General features: G+C 54.1%; 1 protein-coding gene and 1 long non-coding RNA gene across 8 annotated transcripts in view; one reads left to right on the top strand and one right to left on the bottom strand.

Moving 5' to 3' along the window:
* DLGAP4 (DLG associated protein 4) overlaps window positions 1-14,029 on the top strand; it is a 266,306-nt gene that overhangs the window by 9,807 nt on the left and 242,470 nt on the right. The window lies entirely within an intron of this gene.
* On the bottom strand, window positions 5,426-6,687 carry LOC119710205. Its single transcript, XR_005259522.1, has 3 exons — window positions 6,540-6,687; window positions 5,712-5,846; window positions 5,426-5,436 (listed from the first exon to the last, which is right to left on the bottom strand). It is a non-coding gene; the product is annotated as an uncharacterized LOC119710205 (long non-coding RNA).

The raw sequence follows: 14,029 nt of genomic DNA, 5'->3' as shown, positions 1-14,029 counted from the left end.
TGCGACCAGACAGCTCCTTCCCAACAAACATCCCTACTCCAAACTCTGTGTTGTCACCCAAAACCACTGCATCTTCCCAAACTGCCAATATAATTTACTCTAAGCACCAGCAGTGCTGGATATTTTCAGCCATTGATCCAAAACTCAGCTGGCTTTAGTCCATCACTCTGCTCACCTGCTCCATTCCTTCCCACACCAAAGCCAAACCCCCATGTGTTGCCTCCCTTTTTCTAGGCACAGGAGAAGCAGCTCCCCATGCCCAGCTTCTGGCCTGGAGCTGATTTGAACAGCAAGCTCCAGAGCTGGATCAGTCCTTCCAGGCACGCCAGGATACAATCTGGCAGTCAATGGTCTCTGGCTGGAGCCAGGCAGACAGACAAGGCTGCCTGCTGCAGCCCGGGCTGCTTTACCCAAGCAGGCCTGCACTGACAGGGATAGAGACCCACCTCTTCATGGGAAACATCACTGGAATAATTCAGGGACACTGGAGTGGACTGAAGGTCAATGCCAGTGCCTGCCTGGATAGAAGCCTTTCCCTTCAGGATATCCAGGTGTTTCTTCAGAGCCCCTTTGGCAATTTCATTCTTTTTCAGTGCAGCACTCAGTACTTGAGTTTTGGCCCTCAATTTCTCCAAAGCAGCAGCCACAGGCTCCAACAGTTCCTGCATGTCTTCCATCTCCACTTCCAGTTCTTGAGTATTTTCCTTATGATTTCTCATCTCAGGTGTATGCATTTCATTCTCCTTTTCCACATCTCTCATCTGCTGCTGGTACAATTCCCGTTCATGCTGCCAAAGGAGGGAGAAAAAGGGTCAATGATTCCGTCTCTCGCTTTGCTTGTCATACCAGATCTGGACTCCTGCTGCAGGGGCAGGCACAGGCTGCCCCCTCTCTCTCAGCCCCTCGGGATGCTGCAGACCTTTGCTGGGCCCCCACTTGATGCTGCATCTTTCCCAGCTCACTCAGCCCATCCCAGCTTCCTTTCTGCCCTTCCCCGACCTCCTGCAGCTCCACTCCAGTGCTCCTTTGGGCAGGAGCTGCCAGAACTGCAGCCAGGATTTCAAGTGCACGCTAAGCAGGATTCAGGCAGTGCCACGAGGATGTGCTCTCCTTCAGGGAGGGAGGGAAGAGCAAACACCCCCAGCCTTTCATTCCCTGTGGCTGGGCTGACAGGAGTGCTTTCCCACCTCTCCTGTGAAGAGTTTCCATGGCTCCATCCCCGAGAGCTCCACTGCCTGTCTGGGAGCAGCAATGGCCAGATCAGTCTGTCATTCTCTGCTGCCTCTCAGGACCAGTTCTCCCTTGCAGGCACACGGCCTGATGTGCATCAGCACTTGGCTTTCCTCTCCTCTCTCCCCACTGCCTGCTCTCAGATGGCCAAGGCCAAAAAACCTTTCTATTAACAGCAAACTTGGTCTTCTGCCCCCTGCTTCCAGATCCAGATATTTAGAAATCTGAACATGGGTTTGGACACCAGGAATTCCCCAAACCGTGCAGTGTCAATAGAGACAGTGAGGACATTGCGAACTACAGCTTCTAGGGCACAGAAGCCCAGCATGGAGGACAATCAGCAGCCTCAGCATTAACGGGCTCTGCCATGACTACAACATCTTTTCCTCCTTATCCAGAAGAATGCAGTTAGAAAAGTTCAACTGGAAAAAGGTGCTCCTCAGAGCTATTGACACACGGTCCAAACATAGCCAGGAAATGGCCCTTTGTGGCATCTGCCAATCTCACCAGCACAGCTTTCTTTTTCTTCTCCAGGTTTTCCAATTTCCTCTTCAGAGATGCCACCTCCTGATGAAGAGTCACAGCCTCTTCCTGTCTTTCAGTGGCCTCTTTCTCCAGGGCAATTTGGCCAGAGATGTATCTGGCTTCTGCCCTCACCCACTCTGCCACAGGTAAGGGGAAAGCAAAGGCAAAAGGGAAAGGGGAAAAGAAATGTAAAGTTAAACTGATTTGCACCCTGCAAAGACAACAGCACTATCTTCTCTGTCTGCTTGTGTTTGCCAGGCCCTAAGCCCACAAGGGTTCCAAAGCTGACAGAAATGAAGGAAACTTCCAGGCAGAGATAAAAGCAGGAATCAAAAGGGCAAGGTTCAGAGGCATAGGAAAGTGTGTTTGCTCTTGGCCTTGGGCAGAGTGAGCAATCCAAGAGACACAAACGAGCAGGAATGCCTGTGCAGCCCTGCTCCAGAGAGGCCAATAGCCTGGAGGCTCTGGCAGGGCCTGGAGTTTGGGGGAATGGAGCTGAGGCATCCAGCTGCAGCTCCTCAGCTGGTGAGACAGCATGGGGCAGTGAGTGGGAGAGGAGGAGCTGTACCTTGCTCAGTTTCCTCCAACTCCTTCTGCAGCTCCAGGTTGCGGGCCCTGAGGTTGTCACTCTGAGCCTGTGTCTTCCTCAGCTGCAGCTCCACAGCCTGGCACTGTGTGGCCAAGGCAAGAGCTCTGTCATCAGAGCTCTGGAGCTTCACACGCAGCTCAGACACCTCAGCCTGCAGCACGTGCACAGAGTCCCTCAAACGGCGTTCTCCTGCTCGAGACTCCTCCAGCTCCTTCAGCAGCTGCTTCTCTCGAGTTGCCTGGGAAGCCTGCATCTGCAGCACTGCGTCCTGCAGGGCCCGGATCTGGAGGATGGACGCACAGAGCCTCAGGGACAGGGCTGCTCCTGAGGCAGCAGAGTGAGCCGCAGGGAGAGCAAGGAAGGAGAAATGATTGCAGGCAAAAAACATGCCAAGACCAGAAGGCACAGAAGAGAGGATTCCAATGGAGACAAATGTAGAGAAAACAGGAGAGGGAGGCAATGGGCATCCTTGGGCTGCAGCTCTGAACAGCGGCTGAACTGGCTGCGCTGGGAGTGCCCTGCCCAGCCTGCCACAGCCACGTCTGTGTCCCCACATTGCTCAGTGCCTGGCAAAGGCACCAACTCTGTCTGGGACAGCACTGCTAACAGAGGGACAGAGAAGCTCCAGAGGAGTCTGCTGCTGCTGCTTCTCCTCCCAGATTTCCTGCTGGGACCCAGGAGAAGATGGGGGGAAACTTCTGCAGCAGACACCAGATCCAGCCTCAGCCTGCGGGTGCAGCAGCAGCCCCGGGCAGAACACGGCAGCTGTGGATGCTGCTGGGAGGGGAAAGAGGCTGGGGCCTGCAAGCCAAAGGTCCTCTTGTGTGTCCCTGGAGAAGAGGATGCCACTGCACAGCCTACCTGCGTGTTGAGCTCCCGCAGTTGTCCAGCGCGGTTTGAAGAGAGCTGCTGGGCCTGCTGAAGAGCAGACTGACACTGAGAGACCTGATTGTTCAGCACCAGGTTCTGTTCTTCCAGCGTTCTGAGGCACAGGTTCTTTTCCTCCAGAGACAGAATCAGCCTAGAAGGGAAGCAAGCAACTCATTATTATATGATATCACAGTTTATCAACTCTTAGGACTTGCACCACCTCAGGGCAAAACTGCTCTGTTTGATGAGGTTGGTCTAAACAACTTGGCTGTTTGTTCCCCCTGCAGTCCCAGCCCAGCATGTGCCTACTCTGCTTTTGTCCCTGAAAGAACAGGGAGTTCCTGCCCAAGTGGCCTACCTTCTTTTGGAGATGGCAATGTGAATACAAACCTAACCAAGTCTTGCAATGAAGGCATTAGGGGAGAGGAACCATTTTCTTCTGACTAACCAGGCTCCAAGGAGGGGAGGTTTGGTCAGCATGGAAGAGACATTTCCATCCCCCTTCTGACACATCCAGGTAGGAGGAGCAGCACCCTACAGCCAGGGGATCTCTGGCAAGTTCCCTACGATTTACCAGCACCCATCCCACTTTCAGCTGGAGAAACAAAGGCCAAAGTGGCAACCGAGGCTCGGAGCACAACCTGATGGAAGATGCTGAAGGCTGCAGGCAAGCAGGAGTGCCCTGCCTTTCCTTTGTCTTCTTCTTGGAGGAAGAGTCCCGTGGCACTGAAGCCTGGCAGGACTTGATCAGCTGGAGAAGCCCCCGTAACCTTGGTCCTGTTTCTTGCATTCTTTGCACAGTCAGTAATGCCTGTGACTGTGCAGCGTGGCAGGGACCCTGCTTGAGCCCCTCCAGGCTCCGGGGAACATTTGATGAGGAACGATGCAACAGAGACAGCCTTGTTTTGGGCTGCCTCCAAGGGCACTCTGGCCTAGATCAGCAATCAGGGCCTTAAGACGCTTCTGCCCAGAAACAGCATCAGGTGCCAGGCTGCTCCAGACCCCAAAGGCTTCAAGTTACAGGACCCAAGGTGGAGCTGATGGATGTATCCAGCTCCTTACAGGGCAGCTCACGCAGTGTCAGCACACCCACCTAACAACACAATATCCCCTAGAGGGAAAGGGCTAGCCCAAAAGTCTTTGTCTTTAGCAGAAGCCTATCTGAAGGCTTAAAAGAAAAGAACCTGGAACACAACATCCAGACAATGACACATGTCTGCATGGAGAGCTGAGAATCTGCCACTCAGGAAATGCTGCCAGAGCGCCTGGAGGTGCAAAGATGGCAAAGAGGGAATCCATTCACCACAATGCAGAGTCCCACAGGCTTTCATTTACCTGGCTTTTTCCCTCTCTAGGGCATTGACAGAAGCCTGCAATACTGAATTTTGCTGTTCCACTTCTTCCCTTTGACTCCATTTCCTCTCCAGGTACTCCAGAATCACTTGCATCTCCTCGTTCTGATGTTCTGCCTCCTTCAGCAGCTTCTGGGCGTGCTCAACCTCCAAGATCCTCTGCCTGGACTCCTCCTGGGCCTCCCTCACATCTTGCTGGGCTCTCTGCACAGTCGTTTCCTGGCACTCTTGGGAGGCTGCCAGCTGAGATGTCAACTCTCCCACCTCCAGTCAAACAGAACAAAGCAGTCAGAGGCTACAGCCACAGCTTCTCACTGTCAGCCACAGCACAGGCTGTGAGCAGAGGTAAAGGACAGCTTTCCATTTCTCCCTGTCCTGAGAGCCCCAGATTCACAAAGGATATGGACAACTTGTTTCAGTCTCTAAGTGGCCCACCACCTAAGGCACCTGAAAAAGCACCTGCCAAACCAAGGCTAGCAAGAAGAGGCCAGCAGGAATCCATGCTGATGGTTGCTGGCCAGCAGTGCACAGGACTAGCCCAGCTGTCCAGAGCAGCAGCTGACATTCAGCAGAGCACTGAGTGTCCTTCAGAGCAGCTGCCGTGGAGCCCCCAGAGCATGAGACAGCCCCAGGGATCAGCCCACCAGCTGCTGCTGTGCCATGGGAAAGCAAGAAGGCCACAGACCCCTCGCTGCATGGCTGCAGTGCCACTGCTGTTTCGCTCACCTGCTTTTGTAGAGCCTCCCTCTGCTCAAGGAGGAGATTCATTTCCTCTTTGAGGCCTTGGAGCTCTTCCTCGTGCCTCCTCTGTGCTGCCTGGGCTTTTCTGCCAACTTCCTGCAGCTGCTCTTGCAGATTTGCCTTGATGGTCTGGCAACAAAATGCAGAGCAACTTCCTGGGGCCTGCCCTCGGGCTCAGCTTTTTCCTCTTGCTGCCTCAAAATCCCATTCCTCAGCTGCTTCTTTTGGCTTCTCTACCCAGCTCTGCTTCCCATGCAAGCCTTCCTTCCTGGGGCTGAGCTCTGGAGCCTACCAGGCTCTTTGCTCCCAAGGCCTGAAGCAGCCCTTGCCTCCTCAGTGCCAGGAGCTGCCTTTTGTGCCCTTGTCACTGCCCTGCCCTCTGTTGCCTGCCTACTCACACTTACCTGCCCCTTCTCTTGCTGCTCTTTCAGCTCCTGCCTGAGCTGCTGCACCTGCTGGCGGGCTCGGCTGAGCTCTTCCTGAGTTTGGAGCAGTGCCTCTGATAAAGCACTCTTCTCCTTCTGCTCTTCCAGCAGGACCTGCACAGAAGGAAAGAGCAGAGGGCTTCACACTTCTCCTGCAACATCCGTGTGGCAAGAGGCAAAGACTGATGGGCTCACGTGCTCTCGGAGCACTTGGCTGCTGCTCCCCTGGGCCACTGCCTGCCCTGGGCGAGACACAGCTTCCCAGGAAGTGACTCAAAACACGGCCCAGAAGACATCTCTGGCTTACTGTTCAGAAATACTCCAGGCAAGTCTTTAAAAAGATTTTTCTCTTGTCAGCATTCCTGCTGCACCCTCCCCATGCCCACAAAAGAAAAGTCCTACAAACTCACTTTGGCCATGAACACCTACCAGTACACACCAAAAGGGGAGCGGAAGGAGAACAGTGAAGATACCCTGGGGTACATCTTAGAACAACAGAGCTCAGGAGCAGCACAAAAAACTCAGCTGACAGCTGATGTTTCTGCCTGGCTTCCTGTGAGAGGCCTCATTCCTGGTGCCAAAGACAGCCCCACTCAGCTTTCACCTCCCCTAATACACTGTAGAAGACACGGAGGGCATGCTCCACGCAGCCCCGTATCCTGCCATCTCCCACAGCTCCAGCCTTGCAAAAAATCACACCAGTTCTCCTCTCACAGTCATTACCTCTTGCTTGGCATTTTCAAATCTCCTTAGTTCTTCTTGTTGTGCCAGCAGGGTGACAACTTTCTGCCTCATCTCAAACAGCACCTTCTTGTGCTCCTGCTCTCTCTCTGCCGTCTCTTTCTCCCATTGCTCCAGCGTCTCCTTCATCTCTGCATGGTGCCTTTTGTGCTCACTCTCCTGAGCAGGGGAGGAAAAATTTGCATGATGAAGTCCTAGGCAAGCTCCTTGCTGAACAATGTGAAGCTCCATGCCTCCCACAACCCCCAACTGGAAAAGACAACAGCACTGGCTTTCTGCACTCCAGAAACTGTGTCCTGTCAGGGAATTCAAAAGGAGGCTCAGCAGGTGCAAGAAGCACAGACTTGTGGAATCTCTTCTGCTGGCAAAGACCTTCCCAAGCATTGAGTCCAAGCACTCAGAAATGGAGGTGTCACCTTCCCCTCTCTGATGCCCCAGTCACAAGGACTGAAGGACCAGGGACAAGGAGCCTGTTCCATTTGCTTCCAGCCCAAAGCTAATCCTCTGTCCCCCATGGAAGCACAGCAAGAAAGGAACCGAGTTCCCACGCCTGCAGCCAGCAGCACTCTTGGCATCTGCTCCACGCTGGCATCTGCTCTGTGGCAGGTGGGACTCGAGGATGATCCTGCCCTGGGCTGCCACGCTCTGGGTGGGCACTGCCCAGCCTGCTCTGGAACTCCCCTTACAGCCTCACTGAAGCCGTGGCTGCGTTTACTGTCCCAGCACCATCCTGGGGGCCTTCATGCACCTCCAAGTCTGAGCTGCTGGCTCTGCTGCCCGGCCCAGCAGCGGGAGGCCTCTGGCAGAGGATTGCTGCCCTTTCACACCCTCAGCCTCTGCTTGCGCTACACCAACCCACAGGGCTGGCTTGGACAGTTCAGAAGCATTTTGTCCCCTACCAGGTCTTGCAGGAGCTTCTTTATTTCCAGTTGCTGAGCAGTTCCCTGAAGTCTGAGGCTTTCGTGATGCTGCTGCTCTGCCTGCAGGAGCTGTTGAGCTGTGTCTTCTTCGTCCTGCCTCCTCAGAGCTCTCTCTGCTTCCAGCTCATGTTGCAGGCACTTGACCTGTCCTGCAAACAAGACCAACAGCAAGAGTCAGAGTCTTTACTGACTTTACTGACCTCAGGCCCTTTCAGTGCCTCCAGCCCCACCACTCCTCAGAAGCCCTGTGGACAGAGGTGGCTTTGCTGGGTGCTTAGCTAGTCTAGGCAGGGGCAGCACCACAAACAGTGCACAAGAGTTTCTCACCTTCTATCACCTCCTTGTCCTGTGTGACTGTCAGCACTTGAGCCTCCAGATGCTTCCTGGTCATCTCCAGCTGAGCTATCTGCTGCTGGGCAGCTAACAGCCTGGATTGCAGGCTCTCCTTTGCTGACCTACAAGTTGCAGATACAGAGAGACATGAGTTGCTTGCTCCAGACGCCCTCGGCCGGTTGTAACAGGACAAGGTGGCTCAAGTTCCCCACAGCTGAGGATGGAAAATGGGTCACCTGGAAACTCGTCCAGGGAAGGCACATCTGTGCCATATCAAGAGCAGAGCAGGGCCCTCTGAGGGACTGCCCAGGCCTTCCTTATGGCCTGGCCTAGCACAGACTGCCCAGCCCAACTTGGCCTCAACAGCCAAACCTTCAGCTGCTGTTCCTGACCTATGACACTGGGTAGCTGTGCCCCAACAGGCTGGAGCAACGAGCAAAAGCCCAGCCCCTGCTCACAGCCCTTCTCCCATCAGCACTTCCAAGCTGCTCTGCAGGGCAACAGAACAGACTCTTGTCCTGGCTGACTCCTGACTTTTTCATGCTCTTGACAACGGACATAAAGGTACATCATCTTCCAGACACCCTGTATTGAAGAGGCCTCAGAACTACTTTGCAGATACAGTAAAATCTCTTGGTCATGGCAGCACTTGTGAAAAATCAGAACACCCCGTTTGTCTGAACAACAACTACCTGAATGCAGAGACTGCAGTTGCAACTCCTGCAAGGTCATGAAGCAGACTTGCTGCCTTTATTTTAGTATTGCTGGCTAAGCAGGCAGTAGCCCAAGGGACTTGTCCTTCTTTACAGGGTGACAGGGACCATCCAAAGGGACCTTGGCATGTTTGGCTGCTGGGTGCCCATCAACAGACAGCAAGAATCCCCAGAGGCTGTTGAGAATTCCAAAGAGCTTTCCCTGCTGCTCTCCAACCAGCTCTAGGTCCTGTCCCACACTTCTCAAGAGTGTGCTTGGAAGCAGAAATGCCTCAAGAGTTCCAGCAGGAGCCTCTGGCTTCCCCCTGAATGGCAGCGTGCTACTCCCAACCTGCCAAGGTAAGAGCCTGGAACGCTCAGGATGAAGCTTCAGTTCTGAAGATCAGGATCATGCCAAGCTACTCGGAAAGGAACCAGGGATGTTGAATGGCCAGAATGAGGAAAAAACATAAAGCAAGGGAAACTTGAGATTTCACTCCACATCTGAATGGTTTAACTAGTACTCAGTTCAGGGCTGGGTGGATTGCTTCTGACTTCCCACAGGAGTGTGCTCGGCACCACAAACAGGAGCCCAAGGCTCATGAGAGCTTTGCTGGCTTTAGGTGCCAGAAAAATAACCTTCACATTGTGGCTTTCTTTTTTCCTTGAGACTCTTCCATGTTCTGTCCACAGAATGTAGAAACATCTGAAAAGGCTCATCTCCCTGCCTTTACCTGGTCTCTGCCAGCTGCCTGGAAAGGTCCTGTCGGAGCCACTCCGTGGCTGCCAGGCGGCCCTCAAGGTCAGCCTTCTGGCCCAGCAGCTCCTTCTCTCGGCACACCTGGGCCAGTTCCTGCCCTCGGTCAGAGGATTCCTGGCTCAGCTGCTCCAGAGACCAGCTCGATGACTCTTGCTCCTGGGAAGTCTGCAAGTGGGACAAGGTACAGCTCGAGCCCTCCCTCGGGAGCCCTGTGCAGAGCCAGCCAGTGCCACCTCGCAGGCAGCCAGAGGACAAGGGGCACCTGTGCTCTGGGCTCAAAGATTCCCAGCATCTGCCCTGTGCAGCTCTGACAGCCTGGCCTGCCAAAAGCAGCCTCTGGAACTGTTGCCTTGGAAGTGCTGTGTCAGGCCCTGCTGCCTTGCCTGCGACCAGACAGCTCCTTCCCAACAAACATCCCTACTCCAAACTCTGTGTTGTCACCCAAAACCACTGCATCTTCCCAAACTGCCAATATAATTTACTCTAAGCACCAGCAGTGCTGGACATTTTCAACCATTGATCCAAAACTCAGCTGGCTTTAGTCCATCACTCTGCTCACCTGCTCCATTCCTTCCCACACCAAATCCAAACCCCCATGTGTTGCCTCCCCTTTTGTGGGCAAAGGAGAAGCAGCTCCCCATGCCCAGCTTCTGGCCTGGAGCTGATTTGAACAGCAAGCTCCAGAGCTGGATCAGTCCTTCCAGGCATGCCGGGATACAATCTGGCGGTCAATGGTCTCTGGCTGGAGCCAGGCAGACAGACAAGGCTGCCTGCTGCAGCCCGGGCTGCTTTACCCAAGCAGGCCTGCACTGACAGGGATAGAGACCCACCTCTTCATGGGAAACATCACTGGAATAATTCAGGGACACTGGAGTAGACTGAAGGTCAATGCCAGTGCCTGCCTGGATAGAAGCCTTTCCCTTCAGGATATCCAGGTGTTTCTTCAGAGCCCCTTTGGCAATTTCATTCTTTTTCAGTGCAGCACTCAGTACTTGAGTTTTGGCCCTCAATTTCTCCAAAGCAGCAGCCACAGGCTCCAACAGTTCCTGCATGTCTTCCATCTCCACTTCCAGTTCTTGAGTATTTTCCTTATGATTTCTCATCTCAGGTGTATGCATTTCATTCTCCTTTTCCACATCACTCATCTGCTGCTGGTACAATTCCCGTTCATGCTGCCAAAGGAGGGAGAAAAAGGGTCAATGATTCCCTCTCTCGCTTTGCTTGTCATACCAGATCTGGACTCCTGCCGCAGGGGCAGGCACAGGCTGCCCCCTCTCTCTCAGCCCCTCGGGATGCTGCAGACCTTTGCTGGGCCCCCACTTGATGCTGCACCTTTCCCAGCTCACTCAGCCCATCCCAGCTTCCTTTCTGCCCTTCCCCGACCTCCTGCAGCTCCACTCCAGTGCTCCTTTGGGCAGGAGCTGCCAGAACTGCAGCCAGGATTTCAAGTGCACGCTAAGCAGGATTCAGGCAGTGCCACGAGGATGTGCTCTCCTTCAGGGAGGAAGGGAAGAGCAAACACCCCCAGCCTTTCATTCCCTGCGGCTGGGCTGACAGGAGTGCTTTCCCACCTCTCCTGTGAAGAGTTTCCATGGCTCCATCCCCGAGAGCCCCACTGCCTGTCTGGGAGCAGCAATGGCCAGATCAGTCTGTCATTCTCTGCTGCCTCTCAGGACCAGTTCTCCCTTGCAGGCACACGGCCTGATGTGCATCAGCACTTGGCTTTCCTCTCCTCTCTCCCCACTGCCTGCTCTCAGATGGCCAAGGCCAAAAAACCTTTCTATTAACAGCAAACTTGGTCTTCTGCCCCCTGCTTCCAGATCCAGATATTTAGAAATCTGAACGTGGGTTTGGACACCAGGAATTCCCCAAACCGTGCAGTGTCAATAGAGACAGTGAGGACATTGAGAACTACAGCTTCTAGGGCACAGAAGCCCAGCATGGAGGACAATCAGCAGCCTCAGCATTACCGGGCTTTGCCATGACTACAACATCTTTTCCTCCTTATCCAGAAGAATGCAGTTAGAAAAGTTCAACTGGAAAAAGGTGCTCCTCAGAGCTATTGACACAAGGTCCAAACATAGCCAGGAAATGGCCCTTTGTGGCATCTGCCAATCTCACCAGCACAGCTTTCTTTTTCTTCTCCAGGTTTTCCAATTTCCTCTTCAGAGATGCCACCTCCTGATGAAGAGTCACAGCCTCTTCCTGTCTTTCAGTGGCCTCTTTCTCCAGGGCAATTTGGCCAGAGATGTGCCTGGCTTCTGCCCTCACCCACTCTGCCACAGGTAAGGGGAAAGCAAAGGCGAAAGGGAAAAGGGAAAAGAAATGTAAAGTTAAACTGATGTGCACCCTGCAAAGACAACAGCACTGTCTTCTCTGCCTGCCTGTGTTTGCCAGGCCCTAAGCCCACAAAGGCTCCAAAGCTGACAGAAATGAAGGAAACTTCCAGGCAGAGATAAAAGCAGGAATCAAAAGGGCAAGGTTCAGTGGCATAGGAAAGTGTGTTTGCTCTTGGCCTTGGGCAGAGTGAGCAATCCAAGAGACACAAAGGAGCAGGAATGCCTGTGCAGCCCTGCTCCAGAGAGGCCAATAGCCTGGAGGCTCTGGCAGGGCCTGGAGTTTGGGGGAATGGAGCTGAGGCATCCAGCTGCAGCTCCTCAGCTGGTGAGACAGCATGGGGCAGTGAGTGGGAGAGGAGGAGCTGTACCTTGCTCAGTTTCCTCCAACTCCTTCTGCAGCTCCAGGTTGCGGGCTCTGAGGTTGTCACTCTGAGCCTGTGTCTTCGTCAGCTCCAGCTCCACAGCCTGGCACTGTGTGGCCAAGGCAAGAGCTTTGTCATCAGAGCTCTGGAGCTTCACACGCAGCTCAGACACCTCAGCCTGCAGCACGTGCACAGAGTCCCTCAAACGGCGTTCTCCTGCTCGAGACTCCTCCAGCTCCTTCAGCAGCTGCTTCTCTCGAGTTGCCTGGGAAGCCTGCATCTGCAGCACTGCGTCCTGCAGGGCCCGGATCTGGAAGATGGATGCACAGAGCCTCAGGGACAGGGCTGCTCCTGAGGCAGCAGAGTGGGCCGCAGGGAGAGCAAGGAAGGAGAAATGATTGCAGGCAAAAAACATGCCAAGACCAGAAGGCACAGAAGAGAGGATTCCAATGGAGACAAATGTAGAGAAAACAGGAGAGGGAGGCAATGGGCATCCTTGGGCTGCAGCTCTGAACAGCGGCTGAACTGGCTGCGCTGGGAGTGCCCTGCCCAGCCTGCCACAGCCACGTCTGTGTCCCCACATTGCTCAGTGCCTGGCACAGGCACCAACTCTGTCTGGGACAGCAGTGCTAACAGAGGGACAGAGAAGCTCCAGAGGAGTCTGCTGCTGCTGCTTCTCCTCCCAGATTTCCTGCTGGGACCCAGGAGGAGATGGGGGGAAACTTCTGCAGCAGACACCAGATCCAGCCTCAGCCTGCGGGTGCAGCAGCAGCCCCGGGCAGAACACGGCAGCTGTGGATGCTGCTGGGAGGGGAAAGAGGCTGGGGCCTGCAAGCCAAAGGTGCTCTTGTGTGTCCCTGGAGAAGAGGATGCCACTGCACAGCCTACCTGCGTGTTGAGCTCCTGCAGTTGTCCAGCGCGGTTTGAAGAGAGCTGCTGGGCCTGCTGAAGAGCAGACTGACACTGAGAGACCTGATTGTTCAGTGCCAGGTTCTGTTCTTCCAGCGTTCTGAGGCACAGGTTCTTCTCCTCCAGGGACAGAATCAGCCTAGAAGGGAAGCAAGCAACTCATTATTATATGATATCACAGTTTATCAGCTGTTAGGACTTGAACCACCTCAGGGAAAAAACAGCTCTGTTTGATGAGGTTGGTCTAAACAACTTGGCTGTTTGTTCCCCCTGCAGTCCCAGCCCAGCATGTGCCTACTCTGCTTTTGTCCCTGAAAGAACAGGGAGTTCCTGCCCAAGTGCCCTACCTTCTTTTGGAGATGGCAATGTGAATACAAACCTAACCAAGTCTTGCAATGAAGGCATTAGGGGAGAGGAACCATTTTCTTCTGACTAACCAGGCTCCAAGGCGGGGAGGTTTGGTCAGCATGGAAGAGACATTTCCTTCCCCCTTCTTACACATCTGGGTAGGAGGAGCAGCACCCTACAGCCAGGGGATCTCTGGCAAGTTCCCTACGATTTACCAGCACCCATCCCACTTTCAGCTGGAGAAACAAAGGCCAAAGTGGCAACCGAGGCTCGGAGCACAACCTGATGGAAGATGCTGAAGGCTGCAGGCAAGCAGGAGTGCCCTGCCTTTCCTTTGTCTTCTTCTTGGAGGAAGAGTCCCGTGGCACTGAAGCCTGGCAGGACTTGATCAGCTGGAGAAGCCCCCGTAACCTTGGTCCTGTTTCTTGCATTCTTTGCACAGTCAGTAATGCCTGTGACTGTGCAGCGTGGCAGGGACCCTGCTTGAGCCCCTCCAGGCTCTGGGGAACATTTGATGAGGAACGATGCAACAGAGACAGCCTTGTTCTGGGCTGCCTCCAAGGGCACTCTGGCCTAGATCAGCAATCAGGGCCTTAAGACGCTTCTGCCCAGAAACAGCATCAGGTGCCAGGCTGCTCCAGACCCCAAAGGCTTCAAGTTACAGGACCCAAGGTGGAGCTGATGGATGTATCCAGCTCCTTACAGGGCAGATCATGCAGTGTCAGCACACCCACCTAACAACACAATATCCCCTAGAGGCAAAGGGCTAGCCCAAAAGTCTTTGTCTTTAGCAGAAGCCTATCTGAAGGCTTAAAAGAAAAGAACCTGGAACACAACATCCAGACAATGACACATGTGTGCATGGAGAGCTGAGAATCTGCCACTCAGGAAAT

The sequence above is a fragment of the Motacilla alba genome, chromosome 20 (assembly GCF_015832195.1).
Source record: "Motacilla alba alba isolate MOTALB_02 chromosome 20, Motacilla_alba_V1.0_pri, whole genome shotgun sequence".
Classification (NCBI taxonomy): Eukaryota; Metazoa; Chordata; class Aves; order Passeriformes; family Motacillidae; genus Motacilla; species Motacilla alba.
This window is presented reverse-complemented; position numbering and strand designations above follow the sequence as displayed.